The 22,609-nt window shown below is 45.4% G+C and overlaps 1 protein-coding gene across 4 annotated transcripts in view; it reads left to right on the top strand.

The window, feature by feature from the left end:
• The first annotated feature begins 219 nt into the window (after window positions 1-219).
• Window positions 220-22,609, top strand: part of sema6a (sema domain, transmembrane domain (TM), and cytoplasmic domain, (semaphorin) 6A) — an 89,336-nt gene continuing 66,946 nt past the window's right edge. For 2 of the 4 annotated variants that reach the window (XM_064297250.1, XM_064297251.1), the window contains exon 1: window positions 220-1,170. The gene's annotated coding sequence lies outside the window, so the exon portion shown is untranslated. The remainder of the gene's footprint in view (window positions 1,171-22,609) is intronic. The other 2 variants (XM_064297252.1, XM_064297253.1) reach the window with 2 other exon arrangements.

Consider the following 22,609-nt stretch of genomic DNA (forward strand, 5'->3'; position numbering starts at 1 on the left):
GTACAATAATAATACATCTCTTATGGCACCTGAAACCTCGCCCTGTGAGACGTTCGCGTAGCTCGCCATACTGCGTGAGCGAATACGCTTAGAACTGCATATACAACGTAACTGGATTTATTAGGAGTAGCCTAAAATCTAACTAAACAAATTACTAACGGCAACTTTGAAAGGATTTGCTTTTCTGTTTATTTTTTTGAACTGATTGGCTATTGTAAGGATCAAAATTAAGGGCGATTATAAACCCTGTGCCTGGAGAAGACGGGACCACCGGAGTAGGGTTTCCTTTTGACAAAGAAAAGCTTTGAACTGGCTCCGTCCCGTTTGTTTTTGTTCTTCGTGGAGACTCAAAAGCAATTGCGGTTGCCTTCATCAGTTACTGCAACCATTCTCATCCTTACACTGTAGAGTAGAAATAACTCCGTGGGCATGGGAGTCTAACTCGGTGATGTTAGTGTACTTTCTTTGAAAAAAAAATACAAAAGAAAACATAGTATAAAATAGAATTTATTAACCAAAATAAAACGCAAACATAAGACAAATTTGACTACACGCTCGTATTCTGCGGAGTGTCTTTTTTTTGTCCGTCTCGGAATTCTACTTCTGGTCAACAAGGCAAATGACCGATCGGCCGTCGAATTCTGAAAATACAGTAGCGCGTTCATAATACGCTCCCTGTGAAACAAAAGATCCAATTCCACACCATCGCGCTCCAGTCTCGAGCTTAGCTCCTCCCTGCGTGTAGCGGGTGACAGCTGGGATCGCTGTGCACTAGTAAAGGAGGCTTCATCTCCAAATAGGATGACTAGCAGCTTTTGTGGGAGAACTGCGTTCGGTAGCTGCGAATGGTTCGGGACCGCTCCACTGTTAGTTCTTGGACGCCTTCTCGGTTCCGATAAGGGATTTATTAAGAATTGGGTTTAAAGTGGATTCCACATGGATTTTTTCCATACGAAGACCAAAAGTGCGTGCAGGCACGGTCTGTAAGGGAAAAGCGTATATTCTTCAGAGATCTCCGAAAGTACCCCTACGCATTTTCTTGCTGAACATTTATTTAAATTGCTGCTCATAGTTAGAACTGCCACAAAGCCGAATCGTAAATGGATTACTAACAGGAAGACCTGCTGCTCTTCCTCGTATTCCCGAGCGCTGTCCATTCATGATCTGAAGGTAGAGTATTAGTGGATTTTTCTGAAGTTACTTTGCATGCGCTCATGAGACTCTTGGTTTAATGTACATGTGCTGTGCCTCTGATTGGTTTGACAATAAGTGCACAACTAACTTCTGCTTTGTAACGGTGCTGAACCTTTTCTTAAATAAGAAGTTTTCATGTTTTCGATTTCTTAGATTTATTTTCTGCGCAACGTATCGTATATAGCTTCAGATTAATCGTGAAAACATGTCACATTTAATTTCTTTGTTTGAAAGCTAAAATTCACACAGCGCCTTTTGCTGTCAGTAAGTATAAAGTAGCCTGTAATTTTGTTTGGATTGTGTGAATTTGTTTAGCGTCTCGATTCATTTACAGTAAAAAAAAATACTTTACAGCTCGATACCTTTTAAAATGTTGCTTTGAGGGCGCAATTACTTCATGTTAGACCACAAAAAGGAAATTATATTTCCTGATATCTTTAAAGGGGCGTTGTTGATCTAATTAAACACTTTATTTTTCTGTGTACAAGAATAGCTCAGCAGTGAATTCCGGCGAACACTTGTGCATAGCTAAGAGCCCTATGGTTGCCCGATTACTGGGGCCCTGGTTGGTAACACAATTGAAACGATAACATTCTCGCGTCTGGAGAAGGCAAATAGCCGGCGGAGTGTAAGCTTTCAGACCGCGGACCTCAGAAACAGCATCTGTGACACAGTGCATCGGCACGGTTGTTTGTGTCCATGTGCCCCAATAACAGTGTGATCTCAGATTTAAAAAGAATATTTAGGAAATATCCGTGACAATAGCCGCGATGCTGAAATTCGTGAAGATATCCAGCGTTTCTTTAGAATAGGGCATTTTTAGCATTTACGCGTAGTTGGATAGGGTACTCGCCTATGTTGTGTAAATGAATAGCATTTGTTTGTAAATTTAGACTGTGATTTAAAATTTTGTGTGAAGTTAACCTCTTCTGCAGTTCCTGAAATGCTTGATGGTCATAAAGGCACATGATTAAGATACGCGTATTATTGTTTTTTTCTTTACATTGATATTAGCAAATGTATAATTTTGTATCTATCAGCAGGCTACTGAAGATTAAAGAAAATTCAGGACCTCCTAGTTTAGTAATGTGAATAAAAGCGTATACTTGTCACGGTGGTTGCGTTTTAAAAACAATAAGTTACAGGTCATTATCCTGTCAATTTCCAACTAGATGTATAGGGACATACACACACGCACACAGACGCGCGCGCCCGCGCGCGCGCGCGCACAGATCTGGGCGCAAATGGTCAATTAAGACAGCTCAGGGGAAACAGTGTTAACGAGAAGTCCCTAAAATTGTGATTTTGTTTCAATAATGACAAAAGAGAGATCACGGATTAATATACTTGTAGGCTAGATTTAAACCAAAAAAAAGAAAAGAAAAAAAAAAACGTCTGTTTAAATTTGTTATTTATGTATACCGGTGAAACCGAACCACTTGCCTCAACTGTGGGTGTGGCTGAAAACACTGGGTGGAGATAAGGTCAAATTTATACCAATATGTGAAAGGAAAACTGTGAAGCCAGACATTTCCATTATACTTCCACTTGTATACAGAATAAAACTAGTTTCTCAATGTGGACACCTGCAATCTCTCTTCGCGAAAATATGTGCCGATATAAATATCTGGCAGATGCACTGCACCGTGATGTAAGGAGCCAAGTCCATTTCTGGAAGCTCACGAGACGTCCGTGCAGGCAGGCGTTATTCGGGGCAGGGGGATTAGGGGCGCGCGGGTCTGCTTTAGTGGTGGTCGCTTCCCCTATACAGTCCGACGGGGCCCCCAAAAGCAGCTGGACGTTGCGCGGTGAGAAAATGTAGGGGTCTGAAAAGACAATGTGGTCTTTTAGGGTAAGACTGCCGTTTCAGGCTTCGCGTTGCATTGCCTCTGTGCTGAAAGGGTGAAGGAAAACCACATTGTTACATCGCCATATGGCGGTGATCTTTGACACCATATTTCAGTGCCTCGCGGCAGTTAATAGCCTGCAGGCCCATACTTGCGCCAAACTGGCAGCTTGGTTCCTACCAAACTGATTCCAATTTGTGATCATTTGCATGAACTTAACTTTTCTTCCAATTTCCCCTGTAAATGTTTACTTATATAAGCGCTATCATGCAATATACATTAAACAGATTTATTTTTGCAATTAAAACTCATACAGGAATTATGCATAATATAAACCTTGCCCATTTTAACACATAGTTGGCTTGTAAAGAAATTTCTTGTTTAACATTCATCAACTTGAGGAAGATAATGGTCACATACAACTGCATTCTCACAATATGCATTTGTGCTATAAATATAATTATGCAAAACCTTTTACAGTGATATAGAGATTTGTTTCATTCATTAATTCTATGCATTCTTATTTTGAATGAACAATATTATAGGGAGAAAGATTCTGATAGAATATCCTTTATGTACATTTTCAGTCCACAAAAAAATGCATGCATAACAACCAAAGTACAAAATGGCCACTGTATCGTCTTGGAAACAATTTGTGATTTGGATGGTGTGGCAGATCTGATAAGGGTGCGGAAAACAGACCCTTGTAACAGCTGATGGCTCTTTGAGATTTAGTATGTGCCCCGAATAATATTAAATCATTCACAAGCTACAGAACCACAGTAAAACATGCCTACTGAGGACGGTGCTGTTGATTCCTGAATAGAAAGTGGAGGCTCCTCTTACTCTTTGCGATTTCCGTTAAAAAAAATAATAAATAAATAAAGCGCATTCTTCATCCTGGTATTATGAGCAGAAAAAAACCCAGAGCATCAGTATGCTTTGTGGCGTTTCTGTTTGGGGCAACGCACTGTGGAGCATTTGATCTGCAGTTGGTAACAATAGCAATAAGGTTGCCATTGTGTGTGACTGATAGGGATTGGTCACACTGGTGTGTTGGGGTGGCTGCTCTGTGCTGTGTTTACATTTCTCTGTCAAGGTCCCTCGGATTTGCTCAGTCTGAATAATTGATAAATAGGTAGCCTATGTTCAAATGAATCATGCTCAATTAAGCTAAGTGAGTCAGTTTTAATCACTGTTTTTATAAAGAGTGCCAATATACCGGAGGTATTTGCATATTTGTGCACCATTTATTACTATACCTTATTAGTGTTATGATATGTGTCCATATAAATGACTGAGTGCATCTGATGTGATTGCATGTGTAAGATATGCAAATGCAAAGAGATATTCAAAAGTATTAAAACATAAAAGGGGGATGTCTTGGTCTTTGGTTTGCAAGCAAAATATGGCCGCAAGTTTACATTTACATTGTCCACATTCATTCTGACCAGCCTACACCAAAATATTGAGGCTTTTCCCCATGAAGTCTTCTTAAATTCTATTTGATTTCCCAATCATATTTGACTATGGTTTATGCATATAGTATATTAGTCTACTGCAGTCCAATGTTTTCATTGAAAAGCACATCGTATTATTGCTATGCAACCCTCATTAGCTTCAGTCAACCAACTGGCATCGTGATAATAATTTTTTTTAGAATGTGTTAAAATACAGTGAAATGGGAGTGACTGTTGTCACTGGTTTGCACAGTAATGGTGCAGATGCATACCGTGCATTCAGGAGAACTGTGTGTTATAACCTCAGTACACTGCCAAGGTACATTGTGCCAATCAGCCAACAGAGCTTTGTATTGGCATAACATGACACATCTCTGATTACCCTCACTGGTGCAATACCGTCTGACCATCGCAACCTGGTTTGCCTGTCCATCTATCTATCTATTTATCTATCTATCCATCGCAATGTGAAAACATGAAAAGGAGGGAGGGAGGAAGATGGAGGAAGAGGGTTCAGCCCCCAGCCCCCCCCCCCCACACACCCCCCCCCTCTATTTCACAAGACTAGTTAAGGACAACGCTGTGGAGCATTGCATTTGCAAGTATCTGAATGGACACCGGAATTATACAGTTTTGGATGACTTGCCCCTGGAATCATTGTTTTGTTCTTTGTCTTTTTTTTCCAGAATGGTTAACCAGACATCCCCCAAAAGGGAATTTTCGTAATATCTTTTTGATCCATACTTTTTCATTTGAGAGCATGCAAGCGGCATGAGACAAATAACAAGCTGATTGGCTAAGGCATCAAGAAGGAATGTTGCAATGGTATATACAGGACCAAAGCAAGCTAACATCAACAGCTGACGATAGGTCAGTGTAATGGAAGGGCATGCATTAATGAAATGGGGCCCTTCATTAATGAAATGGAGCACTCCAGTTTTCATTCCTGTTTCATTGGACAGGGAGAGAAAAAAAAACTCGACAACCAGAACACATCTTACAGTGCTGGGTACTGCACGGCAGAAGTGATAATTTCATCGCACGTCAACTATCTGAAGTGTTGTGTTAGGTACAGAGATGCTGGCTTTGTCAATAAGACAAAATGCACTGCCAGGAGGAAAGACATTTGTCCAAATATTGGACCGTGTTGGCTGCTACTGTCAACTCTAAACAAATAGGAACTGTAGCTGTCTGCGCTAAGCAAATAGGGAAGTATAGCTGTCTACTGTAAACAAATAGGAAGTATAGCTGTCTACTGTAAACACCTGCTGTCTAAAACAAACAGAAAACCAAACGCTCTCAGTAATGCTCAGTTTTTTCCCCCACAGTTATTTTCTAGACTATTATTATGCTATTATTATGCATGTATCTTAATTTTGTAATGTGAATTTTGTTTGTGCCAAGAAAAGATGCCCGGGTGGCAGTTAATTACTTTTGTTTACTCTTATTTAACAAAGTAGGTCAACTGAGAACTCATTTCTCTTTTGTAGTGGCAGCCAGGGGAGTCAAGGTGGGGGTGGGGTACAAGGGTTTATATTGCCAATCAACATTAGGGGGGGATTAGGTGGCCAGATTGAGAGAGCCGGGTTCTGGAATTTGGCCAGGGCAACAAGGAACAGGAGGGCTGACATACCCTCGCTCTGTCGAAGAGGCGCCTCAGGCCCTTTGGCGAACGCACTTCGAAGAAGTCGAAACCTCGGCATCTCGTCTCGTTCGAGAGGCTTTAAAAAAACCCCGTAAAATTCACATAATTTCGCAAAATTGGAGCAGCTGTAACAGCCAGAGACCGAGAGAGACAAACGCTCTCTAGTCAGCCGCGCAACGTTTCTCTCGCATGTGCATCGGACCACAAGGGCTAATGAAGTTAAAGATTATTCTCCTCTCCTCGGTTGGGAATTTTCCAGCTAGATGAGTCTGCAAATGAAACAATTAACCCTTTGAAGAGTAGGTGTTTTTGGAATTTTGCTTTTTTCAATATTCTAAGTCAGTGTTCTAGAACTCCAGTGCTATCTATTACCAGTAGGGATTGTTACATCAGCATTAGAATGTTCAGTTACGAACATTCTAATCTCATGCTCATGATCCTGCACCTTTAAATGTTAATGATACCGCTTACTTTTAGAAATCTAAGACTTGGTGGTTGAATGTGTATTTATAATAAAATAGGCTTATTACAGCTACTGTGTATGCATGCACATGGATTTATGTTTTCATGTGTACATAGTGGTGGTCTAGACTTAGGGTACCAACAGCAAAGATATATCTAGTTTTCCCTTTCACTTGCTAACATATTTACAAACATAAATACGATGGTGATTACTCATGTTCCACAAATGCTATAGGGTAAATAACCAGAGAGGCATAAGCAGATTTATTAATATTTTATCAAGGTTGCACTTTGGCCAACTGCTCTCTAGGGGGTCCAAAATGAAGTAGTCTTCCTTGAAGAAGCATCATTAAATCCCCTTAGGGAATTGTTTGCTTGGCGTGTGCATTTAAAGCCAAACAACCTAATATCTAATTCATTTTATATCTAATATGTTTTATCTTTCTACACTAGCGCCAGAAGATAAATTTTTATATATATATCGGGTGGAACACCTTCACCTTTATGAGTTATAAGAGTGAAGTGTCACTGTGGTATTGTTTTCCACTGCTATTAAAAATAATAATATCGTAGCAATAAATGTGTACGATGGGCCCGTTGTGTTGTTTGACCTGGTGTAGTGTATCTTGGCTAATACGCTGTCTCTGTTACGTGTTTGGAAAGGGATCATAAAGAAGGCACTATGAAGTTACTTCTGCGGATGCGCATTAAAAAAAGAATAACAAATCATTTCACTAACTGACACTGGACAGCACATAGGAGCTCTGCGATTTCCAGTGTGAAGATGTTGACGGGTTTGGCAATGGAAATACAGTCTTGATTTAAATAATATCTTAACTGTGTTGCCAGGCATTGGATAAAGGAGAATTAAACCGTTTAAAAAATCATTGGGAGCGTCTGGTGGCTAAAGATAAGGTTAATGGGTATATACAATCGCGCACACGTGTGTGTGTGTGTATGTGTGTGTGTCATTGTGTGTCTGTAATGTTTCTATACTTGTAGCATTATTAGTTATTCCCATTTGAAGTTTTGGGTGGATTATTGATTATAAATGAAAAAATCATAAATGTAAGTTTATTATGTTTAGTATTTATAGTACTAATATAATATGGATTGTAAAATGTATTAAGTCCATTTGTCCTGTTCATACTGATGGTTTTATTTCAAGACTGATGACTGGCAACATTTCTCATATGCAATCTCTGGTAAAGGGTTCGTTTGTCAAGTCTAATATTGACATTTCAAGCAATAAGATAATCAGGCGATATCGACTGGAAGTTCCCATGTGCCGTTCAATGCCACTGTCAGCGCATGAAATCCTACCCATGCATTCTGTGTTGCTCCTGGAGAAAGGCAGCCAGTTCTTTAACAACCACTAATTGTGCAGAAAATTGCTGTGCAGGAAAGTGTGCAGGAAGATCGTAATAAAAGCACGTATCTCCCGTTAAATCCCGACTGAAACCGGAAGACAGAGCTTGAAGGTGTGGCCAGGTTTTTGGAAGTCGGAGGCGTGACCGTAACCAGAACCCCTGAATGTGTTATTTCGGAAGGCCTTCGTCTAAAGCTCAGCTTGCACGAAGTGTCTGCTGATCCTACGCAGGCCGTACCGCACTTCACTCCTGTTTGCATACCCGTGCACCGATACTCCCCATCTCAGACCGCATTTCTCCACGCGTGTTTATAAAATCTGAATTCCTCTCGAGCGTAACCGCGTTTCCAGCGCCGTCTCCAGCGGTGTTTTAACGGGTCACCGGCTGATGATTTTGCCCACCGGTGGCCTCTTCTCGAAGAGCTCGTCACCTTGAGTCCCTCCTTTTCCAAGCGTCGATTTCATGCCTGTAATTTCCGCTCTGAGGAAACGGCGGTGAAATGAGAATTGGTTGAGTGGGGAATCGATATCTGGACTGGGGGGGGGGGGGGGGGGGGGGCTGGAGGTGGATCTCCCCCGGCTGGGGGATGGAGAGAGCGGCGTTTGCCTGGTGTGAGGTGCTGCGAGCCAATTGGCTGTTAGCGGGAGCGCGTGTCAGGGACCCCCCGCGAGAGCAGGGTTGTGCGTTTTTTTGCGTGTTCTGCGATGGCGGTATAAGATCTGGACACGGAGGGGCGATGGGGTGGGATGTCGGAGGACCCCATCACCCCATCACCCCCCCCCCGATTTCCGTTCCGCGACTGGCCTAGCGCGAGGGCTGCCTCTGTCCCCCCGTCCTCTGGCCCTGCGGAGATCGGTGATCGCGAGTCTCATCTATTAATCATGGAGGCTGCTTTCTTATTCCGTTGCCATAGTTTCGGGGCCTGAGACGGCGTTGGGGCCTCGCGGCGCTGGGGCTGGAGAGGGAACGCGCTGCCAGGCCACGCTTTTTCGGAGCTGCCGCCTCCACTGGGCGGGGCCTTGAAGAGGCCTCACAGCCCCACAGAGAGGCTTATTACACACGGGGGGAGGGGGAGGGGCCCGGGGGGGTGGGGGAGGGGCCCGGGGGGGGGGGGGGGGGGGCGGGGGCAGGGGGAGGAGCCGCAGATAGAGGTACAGCACTTGGATCATCGCTCCGATCTAATCCAGGCTGGTCAGCCGGCCGTGGAGCAGAAATCAAAGCCTGCTGCTGAAAACACTGAAAGGAAAGGAAAGCTGATTCTGTAGTAGTGATTATTTGAGAAATTTAACCAGAGAGTCATGCACATATATTATACGCAGATGGTCTGCTGACATCTTATTGAAGGTTGTAATTTCACATATAGATTAAAAGCCTGTCTAAGGAAACTGTTAAGTAGCCTATGTTCTTCTTCTATGTTCTTCTTCTTCTTCTGTCTTCTTAGAGTTTCTAGTTTTCCAGTTTGTTGTGAAGACTGTTGTGTCTGAGAGAAATGAAGGCATTAGCTTCCATCGACCGTACCATTTCGGGTTGCTGATCTGATATTGGCATTTATTTTCTCACATTAATCAGCCGCAGCATGAAGAAGAGAGAGAGAGAGAGAAAGAGAAAAATAATACGTTGTTCACTTTTTTCTTCAGTTCAGTTCATGTTTAGAATTTTTTTTCCAGTTTCCGGTCATGTTTTCAGAAACGCAGAGGAGGAGCAGTACGGCTGTTTCTAAACTCCTCTGCCGCGATGCCGCCCCCCCCCCCGGTGCATTCATAATCACCGGTATTATTGTTGACGCACGGTCGCCGCGAGCGCGGCCGCACTCTTGCCGCGCCTCGGCTGGTGGGCGCACTGATGGGAAAGATTTCGGCGCGGAGGTGAGCGCCTCTGATCGCCACGGAGACGTTCTCTCTTCTCCGCGGCCCTCTCGTACGCCGCCGGATCCGCTAAGCGGCGGAGGAGCTCGTCGTTTGTCGGTGCCGCGGGGCTGAAACCGGAGCCTCTCCGATGACTCAGATCCTGGCGTTTCCGCCGTCGGCCGTGACCTCCCACCCCCCCACCCCCCCTTCCCCGCCGCCGAGCCGCGGAGAAAGCCCAAAGTGGGCTGTTTGGACCGACCTGATCTGCGGGCCACTTTTTTTTTTCCCCCCTGAAAGTCTTTGAAGTGTTATGATTGCAGGGGTTTTGATGACATCACTTCGCCCGCCCGCGCTCTCCCTTTCTCTCTCTCTCTCTCTCTCGGGCGCAGGTGAGGTGAGTGCTGCGGGTGAGTGAGGGATGCTGGGTAGTGCGGTCACCGCGGTGGCTGCTCCCGGCCTTTCATCTGTCCGTGTGGATTGCTCGCGAAAAGAGATACAGGGTGGGGGGGGGGGAGGGGGGGGTGGGTTGGAGGTGGGGGATGGAGTGGGATCTGTGAGGCACTTCCTTTTTTAGTTTCAAGTCAAGTTTAAAGATACTTTGGAGATCAATTTGGGGCTGCTGCTTCAGTTTTTAAGCGGTCTTCTTCTTCAAAAACAGTCAAGTCAAATAAAAGTCAGTGAGCCCTTGTCTCCTTTCCATTGATGCTACACTATAGCCAACCTTTGCTTATGAAACATGTACTTAAGTCAGTTTCGTGGGATTGCCACAGCCCTGTACTATCACCGATGCAAGGTTACCACAAACCCGACACCGGTATTTTATTTCGGAAAATGAGATGCTTCCAGCGTTTCTAATACAAAAGAAAACATAATAAAACATGTAAACCGTTACCCAGCAACGATAAAAATAATTTGTAAAGAGTTACTGTGTCACTAACCCCCCCCCACCCCCCACAGAAGCTGGTGTTTTACATCACCGTTAATGAGGAAGTGCCGTGCGAAGCCTTTGGGATTTTCATCTTAACTATTTTTGTCAGTAGGAATGTCTAACAATAACACCACGTTTGTGTACGTTTATTATGTCGCTAATGAGCCCAAATTGCGGCCATGTGGTGCCGTGTGCCCCTGCAACGCCGTGGCGACCACAAGGCCCCCAGTGTTCCGCCCGGGCCCCCCCTCCTGTGCGCGGGCGGGGCGGTAGCGCTTAGCGTCGCCCTCAGAAGGGGCCATCGCAGGCCGCGCCGGTCGAATTTCACAACGGCGGGAGATCGACCTCCGTTAAAACCGCCGCTGCCGTTGCGTTTTTAAATCGTAGCAGATGCTACCCCCCCCCCCCCCACCCCGTGTTGTCTGCGATCCGCGTGCGAGGTTCCTGAAAACAAAAGAAAAAAACAATAGTTGTACTTGTGTTTTTCTCTTTTTGTATTTTGCGTGTGTATTCCGAGCGTGCCGTCTCTCTCTCGCGCGCGCGAACGAACGAACCAACGAACGAACGCCGACTGTGTCGAACAAACAAACGAACGAACTGCGAACTGTGTGGTTTTTGGCGAAGTGTACGCTCAAAGTGTGGCCAGAAAGTTTCGGCAGCATAGTGCTTATGTCAAAAAAATAGTGCCGGCGCGACTATTTACTACACATCAGTGCTGCTGCAGAGCAGAATGATATTTTGAGCAAAAAGGAAAAAACATAATGAGGTGGCGACTTTGAAAATGGATTTTTGACCTATGTCTCGATGCTTTGTGCTGAGTGTGGCTTTGAGTCTAATGTACCTGCTCTGTTCTGCTCGCTAAACACACAATGCAATGCATTTTCTTGATCTCATTTGGCGTGTAGGCCTATTTTTAAGCTTAGTACTACAGTTATCTTGACATATAAAATGTTCAAGATGCCAAGAGACAGTATCTCTTTATACAAGTGGACTCACAAGGGTAATAAAAATCAAATTGCTCTTGCAATCACTTTTTCTTTAGCCTACAAATTAAGCTATTGTTGTTGTTATTTTATATATTTTTTAAGTTTAGAGGTTAAGTCCACCATCCCCTATGGTAGCATCAAACAACAATGGCGATGACCATAGAAGGCGATGCTCTAAATGTCGACTAAATTTTAGTCGACATGGAAACAAAGAAGCGAATGGTTCTAATTCTATCAAAGTTCTAATACAGGATACCTCCTTCTCTTCCCTTTGTGGCATGCAGTCTCTGCTTAAGGGGGGGGGGGAGTAGGGGCAAAGCCTCCGCTATTGGTGGTCCTGCATCACTCCAGCAGCTGGGCCCGCTTGTGAACTCAAGCAGAATCCTGCCAGTTGCTGGGCTTGTGCCTGTTCAGACAGGTCTAATGCAGGCGTTTGTGGCTTCTGCCAAGTGCATCTATCAGCCTAGCATCGGCTGTACAGACACCAGAAACTCTGGACCGCACACTGGATCATTGCACATCATTTCCTGTAGTTATTTATGGACGCATGCATCCATTTTATGCACTGTATCATGGAGTGCATTATTTTATGCTATTTTTGTGCGGATGGGTATTATTTTGGGCCGTGCCATTTTCAGGAAGTGATGGATGAAATGCCAAGGAATTGGTGCACAACAATGCCCGATTGTGCATGCGACTACTGTTTTTTTTTTCTTTTTTCATTTTGAAAAGTTGATATGATACAGACAGCGTGTTAGTTGACCTTTGCAATAATCTCATTACCCTAGTCAACAGCAGGATGGATGCTTTCTCATTTCTTCCACGTACTGCCAATCAGACGAAAAAAAAAATAACAAGCTGCTTTCTCTGCAACTGCCCATCAAAGCATTTTTGTTGATTTGGAAAAAATTACCATCCGCAATTAATTAGTCGGCCATCTTAGGTTTCCCTTCTGTGGTTTAGCTTGGCAGCCTGTTAGCTTGGTGTGCGAGCTAGCGCACAGTAACCAGATAGGAAGGCGCAGGAAACAATACCCTGACGAGCAGCTTCTGTTCAACATCTGACCTACATAAGAGCGGGATCCTCTCGCATTGTGGCTGAAACATTTCTCTACCTGGCTTTGATCTCCTCTTCCCTCAGGGTGCCTGTGGATTTATGTTCTCCTCTATCCCCGGCGAGGTGGAGCCGTCCAGGGCCTGGCCGAATTCCCCTACACGTCTAATGTAGGGAGAGAGAGAGAGAGAGAGAGAGAGAGAGAGAGAGACGCTATCTTGAGCAAACACGACTGCATACAGCGTGGCCGATAAGACCGGTAGCGTCCGTGTAGCGTTGGCGCCATAGCGCAATCATTCAGTTCATTAGCTAACAGGTAGAAGACTGAACACGCCTCTCTGCTATTCAGGGTTGAGGTCTGGAGAGAGGCTGGCTAGACGTTTACAAATGAATTGCCAAAGATTATTTCAAGTGGCTGTTGATTCGTGTTGTGCGAAGCTGGTGAGGTTTTAGGTATCAAAGCAGGATTGATTTGCTTAATGGGTCCTGTCTCATCTCTTGAGTTCTTTTGTTTTTTCTTTCTTAAGCTGAACAAACGGTTTTAACTGCGGCTCCATTCACTGTTACTGTACGCGTAACAAACACTATCACGGTGACAGGTGACAAAGCCCTTTAGAAATTTAAAATAAATTATGCAACGAGAGCGAGGAGTGCCAAAAATTGCAGCCGAAAATGACATCCAGCCAAATCAGCTCTAAAATAATGTGTCTATTAGAGGTATTGTAATTATAGCCATTGTTATGAATGCTGTCTCAGTAGCTGGGCTCTCTCTTTTGTTGTCTGACAGAGTGAGCCCTCAGCTATTTTTTAAATTTAGGACCCATCTGTTCTTTTTCGAGGCTCTCCATATACCCTAGGCCTGCTGAGATGCATCTGTGATTGGCTGAGAGCGGCAGTCATCGAGGACGAGGTCAATTACCTGAGCACCGCAATTTTTTTGATCTCCACCCAGATTATTATGAGCGCCGACTTGGGCGTTTGACTGCTCATTGCCCTCCCCCCCGCGGCAGCGGAGACTGTAATTACTGCACCCATGTCATTTTCACCGCTGCATCCGCTAATGTAACTGCTACCTCCACCATCGCCGCCGCTCGAGCCCGGCTTTGCGTTGTCTGCACACGCCGATTAGACGTACAGGAAGCGCGCGACGCACACACGTTGCCGCGCTATGTTTTCGCCCGTATCTGATTTACGAAGTTCGCGGCGTCGCCATCCTGAAGCCTGAAGCGCTTTTAACGCCGATGTTTTGACAGCGAATTAAAAAAAAAAAAAATGTGACGAGTTAAAATAAAGGCTCGACAAGATACCGGTATTAAGAATTAATGAGGCAATCTGCCACGCCACCTCCCCCCCCCCCTCCCCCACCCCGGATTTCGCACGGCTACAGAGTTTCAGGCCCTACGGTACAGCGGGTTACTGTCAACATGACTACAAGTCCCCTGTTAGGACGGGGCGAACTGAAATAAAACAAAACATTAACAAAATATTGATTTTGGGGAGATAAAATATTTGCGGCACTTTACGGGCCATTTATAGCGGGTGGCCTCTGTCTGCGCGGACGCGGACGCGTCGGGTTACGTATTTTCGGATTATCGAGCGACGCTGAAACCGCAGTCAGGGACGACGCGGATGTTTCGTCTGTCCTAGATTCCCAACCCCCGATATCTCCCAGCATGCCCTGGAGCTCTGGCAAGCGAGAGGCACAGATTCGCTGAAACGGTGCCAGATAATTACTTGCGATTAGCAGGTGAGTTGAATTTTAATATAACACCCGGCACTGTGAGCGGGTCCGGGTGTCATTATCAATGCCCCGTGTTGCCTTTGTGTGTGAATGAAAAGCACTCTGGACCTGAATGGAGACTCAAAAGTTAATTGTATTTTGCCAATCGTATAATTTTAACTCAAGACTGAGGCTCGACTAAAAAAAAAACTAGAGTGGATTCTGACTCACCCGCTAATCATATTTTAAACACAGACCTGAGGGCTGTGCCTTTGGATCGGAATAACTGCAATAATAATGGACTACGCTTGAATTTTGTGTACCTCTTTAAACATAATCGTTAGCAACCAGTACCTTTTATTTACTTCCACTGTATTTAGCGTTTGTATTAAATGCACTGGATAATCTATGGGTTTGTGGCGTTTGGGTGCAGGGCTGTGTGCGGTATGGAACAGGTCGGGTGTGTGATAGGCCTGCTATCCGAGTGGGTTGGGTGTCTGGTCGGATCGGGTGTCCAGTGGGCATGTGCTGAGGGTCAGATGTCCCAGCGGGGAGACGAGTGATGAATTGGGTGTCTGAGCTGGGTGTCAGATTGGGTGGGTATCTCCTGTTTGGTCTTCGATGGGGCAACTGTACGGTGGATCAAGTGCTTGATTGCCTGTGGGCCCGAGTGGTCAGCTGTTGGATGGCTTGGGCATTCTCTGGATTTACTGTATTGACATAAGGTTATGCGTATGTGTGTGTGTGTGTGTGTGCATGTGTGTATGTATGTGTGTGTGTGTGTGTGCATGTGTGTGTGCGCGTGTGTATGTGTGTGTGTGTGTGTGTGTTTGCGTGCATGTGGTGCGTGTGCCTGCGCGTGTGCCTGTGTGTATGTATGTGTGTGTGTGTGTGTGTGCATGCGCATGTGTGTGTGCTTTTGTGTGTGCACATATATATATATATAGATGTATAGATACACATAGCACTATGTAGAATAATGGAGTAATGCAATAGCACTCATCCGGGATTTTGCAGATTATATTACCTCCCGTCCCGAAGGCTGTGAATGTATGCAGGAGGTTCATCTCTATGACTTATCCCCCTCTCCTCCCGGCCCAGACAGATTATGTGAATAGATGGGAAAAGCAGGCCCATGTTACATATTGTACAAACAAAGTGATATTTCCTGTCTGGGGATTCAAGTCAATACCCGTGGTTCTGAACGAACGTGCATCAAAGTATCAGGTCCTCCCATAGTTACAACATCGAGAAAAAAAATAAAAATAAAAAATCGTCCTTTTGGCGAGGCGAAATGCTCAACCCCCCCCCCGTCCTCTGGTCAGGAGGTGGAAGACAATGTTAAAAATGCGAGCTCTGCCCGATGCAGGCCCCCTTCTCACAATGGGCAAGTTGGCAGCGCGGGGAGATGTGTGTGCAAGCCCCTGCGAAGCCAATGTGCTCGAACCCTGAGAACGGATCTGAGAGAGCGACACAAACGCTCATTGTACGCTTTTCGAATACCCCCCCCCCCCACCCCACCCCCCCCCCCCCGCTCTCCAGGCACACGGACAGTTTGAGAGCCCGGTGGAGATCTGTCAAGGTTATAAATTATTCTGTAGTTTTCATATGGTAATCGGCTTTTTTCCGAACTTGTTTTTCAGAAACCGGGTCGGGTTTTTAATGAAAGTCGTCATTGATTGTGCGCTCCCGTATGGAATGTGACAGCGGTGGCTTAATTGACCGCTCTTCTGAACGGGCGAAGGGACGGGAGGGCGGGATCGAGCTTCATTACGGCGGGCGCAGCGGGCTTCGCTGACATCTCTCGTTAACGTTAAGGCCACTCCGCTATTGGTAAACAGACGAGAGACATAAAACGTGTCCCCCGCTCTTTTAACGAACGGCCTATCAAAAAAAAAAATATATCTGGAAATGTGCTTTTGGATGAGTGACTTGCAGGAGAAGGACAAGTTCCCCTATTAACGGAACTGAGAGTGTGTTTTACATTCAAGTGCAACCGATTCATTTGGGGGGAAAAAACAGTGATCTTTCTTGATTTAAAGTATAAGGAAGGTGGTTTGTTTGGGCAGATGGCTTTCTCTCCTGTGCATGACAGTGTATCGCTGATTTGAATTTAGAGTCTGGTTGCAGTTGGACAGGACTAAATGAGAGGCTCGGCTCGAAGATGGAGCACTAGTTTTCCCTCATTTTTCTTCATTCTTCTCCGGGCGAGAAAACGAGAATCTGCGATCCTGGCTAAGTTTGTGAATGTGTTTATCTGTCCCGGCACGAACGCTATCAGGATGGTTTTGCGTATCCCCGCTGAGGATGACCGTGTGTCCGTGTGTGTGTGTCTGCGGGACGTAGGTCCTTATCGGTTCGGCAGCTAAGCTAAAGGCCACGCGGCAAGGCCACGGGAACACGGCGACTGCTCCCTGGTCCCGCAGAGAGGAGGCGGCCCCGGAAATCGCAGATAGCCGGGACCTTCGCGGTCTCAGCCGAGCAGCAAGGCTCCCTGATATTTGGGTTAGCTCCCAATCTTCGCCCGATAATGTCTGTGTTTGGGGTGCCGTGAACTTCCCCTTCCTTTTCGGAAGGGGAAGCTAATCGCTACCTGACACCTTGGGAGACAAAAGACACCCTGTCTGGAAGTTTCGGGGACTGAAGGCTGAAAGTGTCTTTTTTTCCTTTTTCTCCTTGGATTAAACGCTGCATTAATGTGATAAGATAGCACATTGTAGTGTGAGGACAATGCCTTCGATGATGCTCACAGCTGCGAGAAATAACCTTTCCCTCTACAAAAAAAAAAAAACCTACAGAACTGGCGTGAAGTAAATGCCTGTATCAGAAGGTTAGATGGACCGCATCAGGTTGTCATCCAAGTTATGAGGAATGTGTTTTTTTAGGGGGGTGGAGGTTGGGTGGGCATTTTGCCCCGTCTATCCAATGCCATCCTCTGAAATTTCTGACACAACACAAGTTGTTTGGATTTTTCACAGGGATCACATGGCAAGATCATGGCAGATTTTTTTAGCCTAAAGGAAATATGTGGGGTTATCTGTTTATACTTGTTACCGGGTCTTATTTTGATATTTAGCACAGCTCATAATGTATCCGCACTTGGAGTTCCTTAGAAAGTCGGGACTGACTGAACCAATACCACGGAAGATGACTTCATCTGCGAGCATCCCGATTTCCCTCTGAACCACTCAGCTGCATAAACGTTCCTGTGAATTTACTTAAAATAGACAATTAACAGGAACAAAACGCGGGTTAGAATGAGATCATTTTACAGCCCTATCTGACATGATATGCAGGAGATAATATCATTGCTTCGTGGGATGCGAGTGAGGATTTATATTTTGCATTTGCTTCGTTTCGTGCGTGCAGTGGGACTTGGAAGGTCGTGTCTCCCAGTGCTTTGCGGCAGGCAAGTGTTTGAAGAGTGGCGTGTTTTGTCATCTGTCCGCTGTGCGAGCTTAGCAACACCGTGCCAGCCGATGGAACAGTGGGAAGCTGGTTCTGGTGGAGAGGCCTCATGTTCAGATCTGCCCCACATTCCACAGTCTCCCCTCTCCGCCAACAGAGAACCTCGGCCATTCTGATAAAGAGTAAATGAGGAAATCAAGGTCAATTTGTCGGTCCGATTGTGTACACACACACACACACACACATACACTCTCTCTCTCTCTCTCTCTCTCTCTCTCACACACACACACACACACACACTCACGTTCTACGTTATGACCGAACAGATGAATGGAGGGAGGAGCACAGTATCTGAATGAAGGAAGGCCTTCCGTGACAGGGTGCGCTGTTTGAACGAAACGCGATTCCACGACATTCCGCAGAAGGAGATTTTTTCGGGAGTGAAAACACAATTTGTGGAGGTTCAGGTGGGGACATAAATGGAAATTAACAAAAGGTAAATTCCTTACAGACGTTAGAAGGGTTTTTTTCACGCAGAGAGTGGTCAGTGCGTGGAATAGCCTGCCAGGTCACATGGTAGAGGCTGAAACTCAGATTCAATGCTCTGATGATGATTGTCAAGACCAGGCTTGATATGGTGTTAGATACTATCTAGTCTGTAGGTAATCAGAGCACAAGGTACAGCGGCAAGCATTGTTGGGCTGAATGGCCTGTTCTTGTCATTATGTTATATTATATTGTTATGTTATGTTATGTTATGTTATATTGTTATGTTATGTTAAAAAAAGCTTTTCGTCATGTCTTCTAAATAGAAATGATGGTGTGTGCATGTGGGTGTTTGTGCTGACATGCTGCTTGGGGACAATCTATGCATCATTGCTCTTTGTTTATCTCAGATGATTAGTTATTAATTACCAAAAGACTGATTAATTAGAGCAAACTGATCCTGTCACTAAACGAAGGACCCCCCGGCTCTGCATTGCCCCATCATGTTTGGTGGAGATTATTTACATTAATTAGGCCTGAGCGTGCGAGTTTGGATTGTGGCAAATGGGCCGTGTCTGTGAACGTGCGACGGCTGTAAGAAGAAGGAGGAGGAGGTTCGTTAAAAGTCAAACAGGTACAAACGGGCTTCACCATAATCCGCCCCCCCCCCAAACCAACCCCCTCAAATGGTTCTCTGGGTTTCAACAAAATTGAAAATTATGAGTCATGCAGGATCAAGCTATTATAAGATTTAGCAGCAGGGGGAGAAAGGCTTCAGATCGCACATAGCGGTGAACGGTACGGAGAGAGAGAGAGAGAGAACCCTACAGCGGCGATGATGTCATTGATTTCGCCGTCGAGGAGGCGACGGGCAGCGAATCAATGAAGCGGCCAGCGGGACGGGCGCAGTCCATCGCCTCTCCGGCCGTAATTCTTCCGCTAAAATGGCAGTCGGTGGCCAGCAGGCTGAATCCGGCATCATCGCCCGGGAACGTTCCTCCCGCCAACGGCATGAGAGACTGTGGAGTTGGTGGTCGTCGTCACGGAAGCCGGTTTTAAACAGTCACGACATGGCCGCTCTTTCGAGTCGTGTCGTCTATCGCAAAAAAATACAGTCATTGTGTTTCATTAAACTGTGTTTTCAGCAGTCAAATCCCATAAATAGGGTTATGTAATGTTGACTAAATGTGGTCGCATTTTAATGAGGGGTTCTTCAGTAGTATAGCTTTCTCTTTTCTTTTTACCTGAACTTCAAGCATGCACATGAAGAGACAAGTAGCTGCACCAATTGGGTGTGGACCCTGTAACAGTAATGGTTAATGAAGGGCACTAAATACCGCCTGCATCGCTGCCATTCTGCACATTATTTATTGAAGCTACAGAGAGCAGCTTCTAAAACGTTCGATGGCTAAAAACTTCTATGATGTTAAAAAGTGCAGAGCTTCCACCTGCTTCCAACAAGGGCCAGTATCAATATAAATACGTCAGAAAGCCGGTGGCATTTTCAAGCCTTAGAATCCAATTAGGAGATGATTGATTCTTAGTACACAGTTGTACTTTTGTGATCGAACCTAGTTATTAACAGAAAAAGGAAAAAAAAAAATTCCATCTTAAATCTTGAGGAAGTACTTCAGTCCGAAAGACAGAGGGGATGATGGGAAATCTCGTGCCGTGGACACTGCTGCTTTCTCATCGTGCTCCCCGTAGGGGGGGAGGGGTGGTTATGTTGTGTGTGTGTAACAGTCTTGTTTTGGGAGGAGACAGGCCCCTATCTCAGTGTGTGCCCCTCACTTATGCCTCTCTAAGTGCGTGCTCACTATTTGGACCGTCCCCTCTAAAGAGTATAAGGAAGTTAGGTTTGCGTGGGCATTCTGGGGGTGGAGGGTGTTGGCGGGGGTGGGGGGTTTGTTCTATTGACAAACCATGTCACCCCATGGGGCTCGACTAATTGGTTGCAGTGGCTGGCCCCCCTTTTGGTTAAGCTTCTTCACAAAGGCGTCGGTTTGGATCACGTGACCCGGGAGTTAAAGCAGGGGAGCGTGGTGGGGGGGCGATGGGGAGGCGCACGGGGGGGCGGGTGTTGGGTGAGGGGTGGAAGGAATGGGGCCACTAGGTTTGCAAAACAAAGCTGGACTGGGAAGGGGATGAGGGGGAGCTCTTAGCTGACAACAGGAACAAATCCAGCCAGTCTTTGGCCTCCCCAAAGTTATAAGTGACCCACATAGCCACCCATGTGTGAGCCCCCTCTTTTTCCTCTTTCACTGTCGAATGCGACGACCAATCAGAGAATGGAATGTGTTCCAAAAACTTTTTTTTTTGTTTTAATTTGGGAGAGATATCATGATCCAGTCTTAAAGGGCTCCTGTACGGTGTACGTTGTCTTCAGCTGTTGCTTTTCCTGTGCAGAAAGCGCTGCCTCGGACCAAAGTATTGATTATTCCGCCCTGGATGTCTTCAGCTGTGGCTAAAGGTCATTATTGCTCTCCAGTCACGAGCATCAGCGGTCCTTAACTTGGTCAATATTGATTGCACTTTGGTGAGAATGATATTTTTCTGAAGGTAACCTTTTTTTTAAAAAACGGAATTACCGCCTGTCTTTTTGAAGTATAATCATGCACAAAGAAATAAGCAAATGATGTGATTATTGATGTCGGCTGCGACGCACGTACGGCCTTGAAAATAAACACTTTTTACTAGGTTTATTACTTCGCTTGAATTCTGTCGATTTTTGTGTGTTTTTAAAGATGATCCCGTGTCACATTCTATCAAAGGTAATATTTATTATGAATACGGCTGAAGAGAAGGCAAGTCAGTTAAACGTTTCCGGTGGACAGCTTTTGTTGGCCTTCCCCTTCTAAGAATGAAATGTTTCCTCAGCACACTGACCAGAACCCTTGGGTGATAGCTTTTTTTTTTTTTTTTTTTCTTTTTCTTTACAACTCCGGAAACGGCGTGTCTCTGTATTTGATTAAGCTTGCCTTAAAAAGACGCTGCGTTCCCTCCGAAGGCCGTCACCGTGCGATAGATTAGTGGTTTGTGGACTCCTGCGGGTGTCGGAGAGCACATTTAAAAAAAAAAAACACATTCAAATCCAATTTTAAAGTTATTGTTGGAAGTATCGTAGCACGGACAAAACCAATTTTTTTGCCTGGAATGAATGAAATATAAAAAGCCCCTGAGACGCATGGGCCTTCTTGATTGCCCAGCCCGGGGAACGCTTATATAGGATTTTCATCCTTCACCTGTTCCCGTTTTTCTACAAAAAGACAGATAAGAGATGAGAGTGCGGCTGATCCTGCATCAGGAGCAAGGGCCCAGGCTACCAGAGCCGCAACATGTGGCTGAGCCGACTGAAGATGATACGTTTTCCTGTGGAATTCAGTATGCGTCCGACCTGTGTCAAATACGTACTTGTTTTGGACTCAAATACTTTTCTGTGCTCTGTTGATCTTGCCTGGTGTAACTGAGCCTGCCAGTATGACCAGAAGATGGGGGTTTGCACTTTTTTTTAGAGTATTTCATTGGTACCAATACACCAGACAAGATCAGTAAAGCGTAGAAAAGTATTTGAATTCAAACCAAATACTCATTTGACCCAGGTCTGGTATGCACTTATCTGTGCATAGCATCCTATTTGTGAATACGAACTTTGCATTCCCGCATATTTTGTGTATTGCTTTTTTTTTTCTTTTCCTTTAGTGAGCGACCTCCATGACAACAGAGTGGAGTGCTGGGTGTCCCAGGTGTTTGGCTGCTCAGATGTGTTGTGTTTAGGCATCTTCGGCTGCGAACGCGCTCGATCCCGTGCGGCTCTTGGCGCTGCTTGGGGGGGGGGGGATCCGCCGCCCGCTTTTTTATGATGACATGTGCCCCGCGCTGTGAACACAGTGTCGAAAACAGACAGTTGTGTTAAGACACGGCATTGAGCCGCTCCGTGGAATAAAGAGGTGCAAAGGCGGCCCAACGGATTGTTCTGGAAAAAAAGAAGACTTCGACCTCACTGGAGCCACTGCTCTGATATTTTAAAAGTCTCACAGATCTCTGTGTAAAATGACTTCCCACTTTGCACGCGCCCCTAAATATAGTGTAGTGCGGGGGCAGATTTGTTTCCTATGCCTCACCTCGAGGCTTATGGGTAATCTTTGAAAAATAGAGCTGTGCGTCCTACTGTACCTTTTTGTTCACAATATATCGAACATTACT

This window comes from Anguilla rostrata, chromosome 10, assembly GCF_018555375.3.
Source record: "Anguilla rostrata isolate EN2019 chromosome 10, ASM1855537v3, whole genome shotgun sequence".
NCBI lineage: Eukaryota > Metazoa > Chordata > Actinopteri > Anguilliformes > Anguillidae > Anguilla > Anguilla rostrata.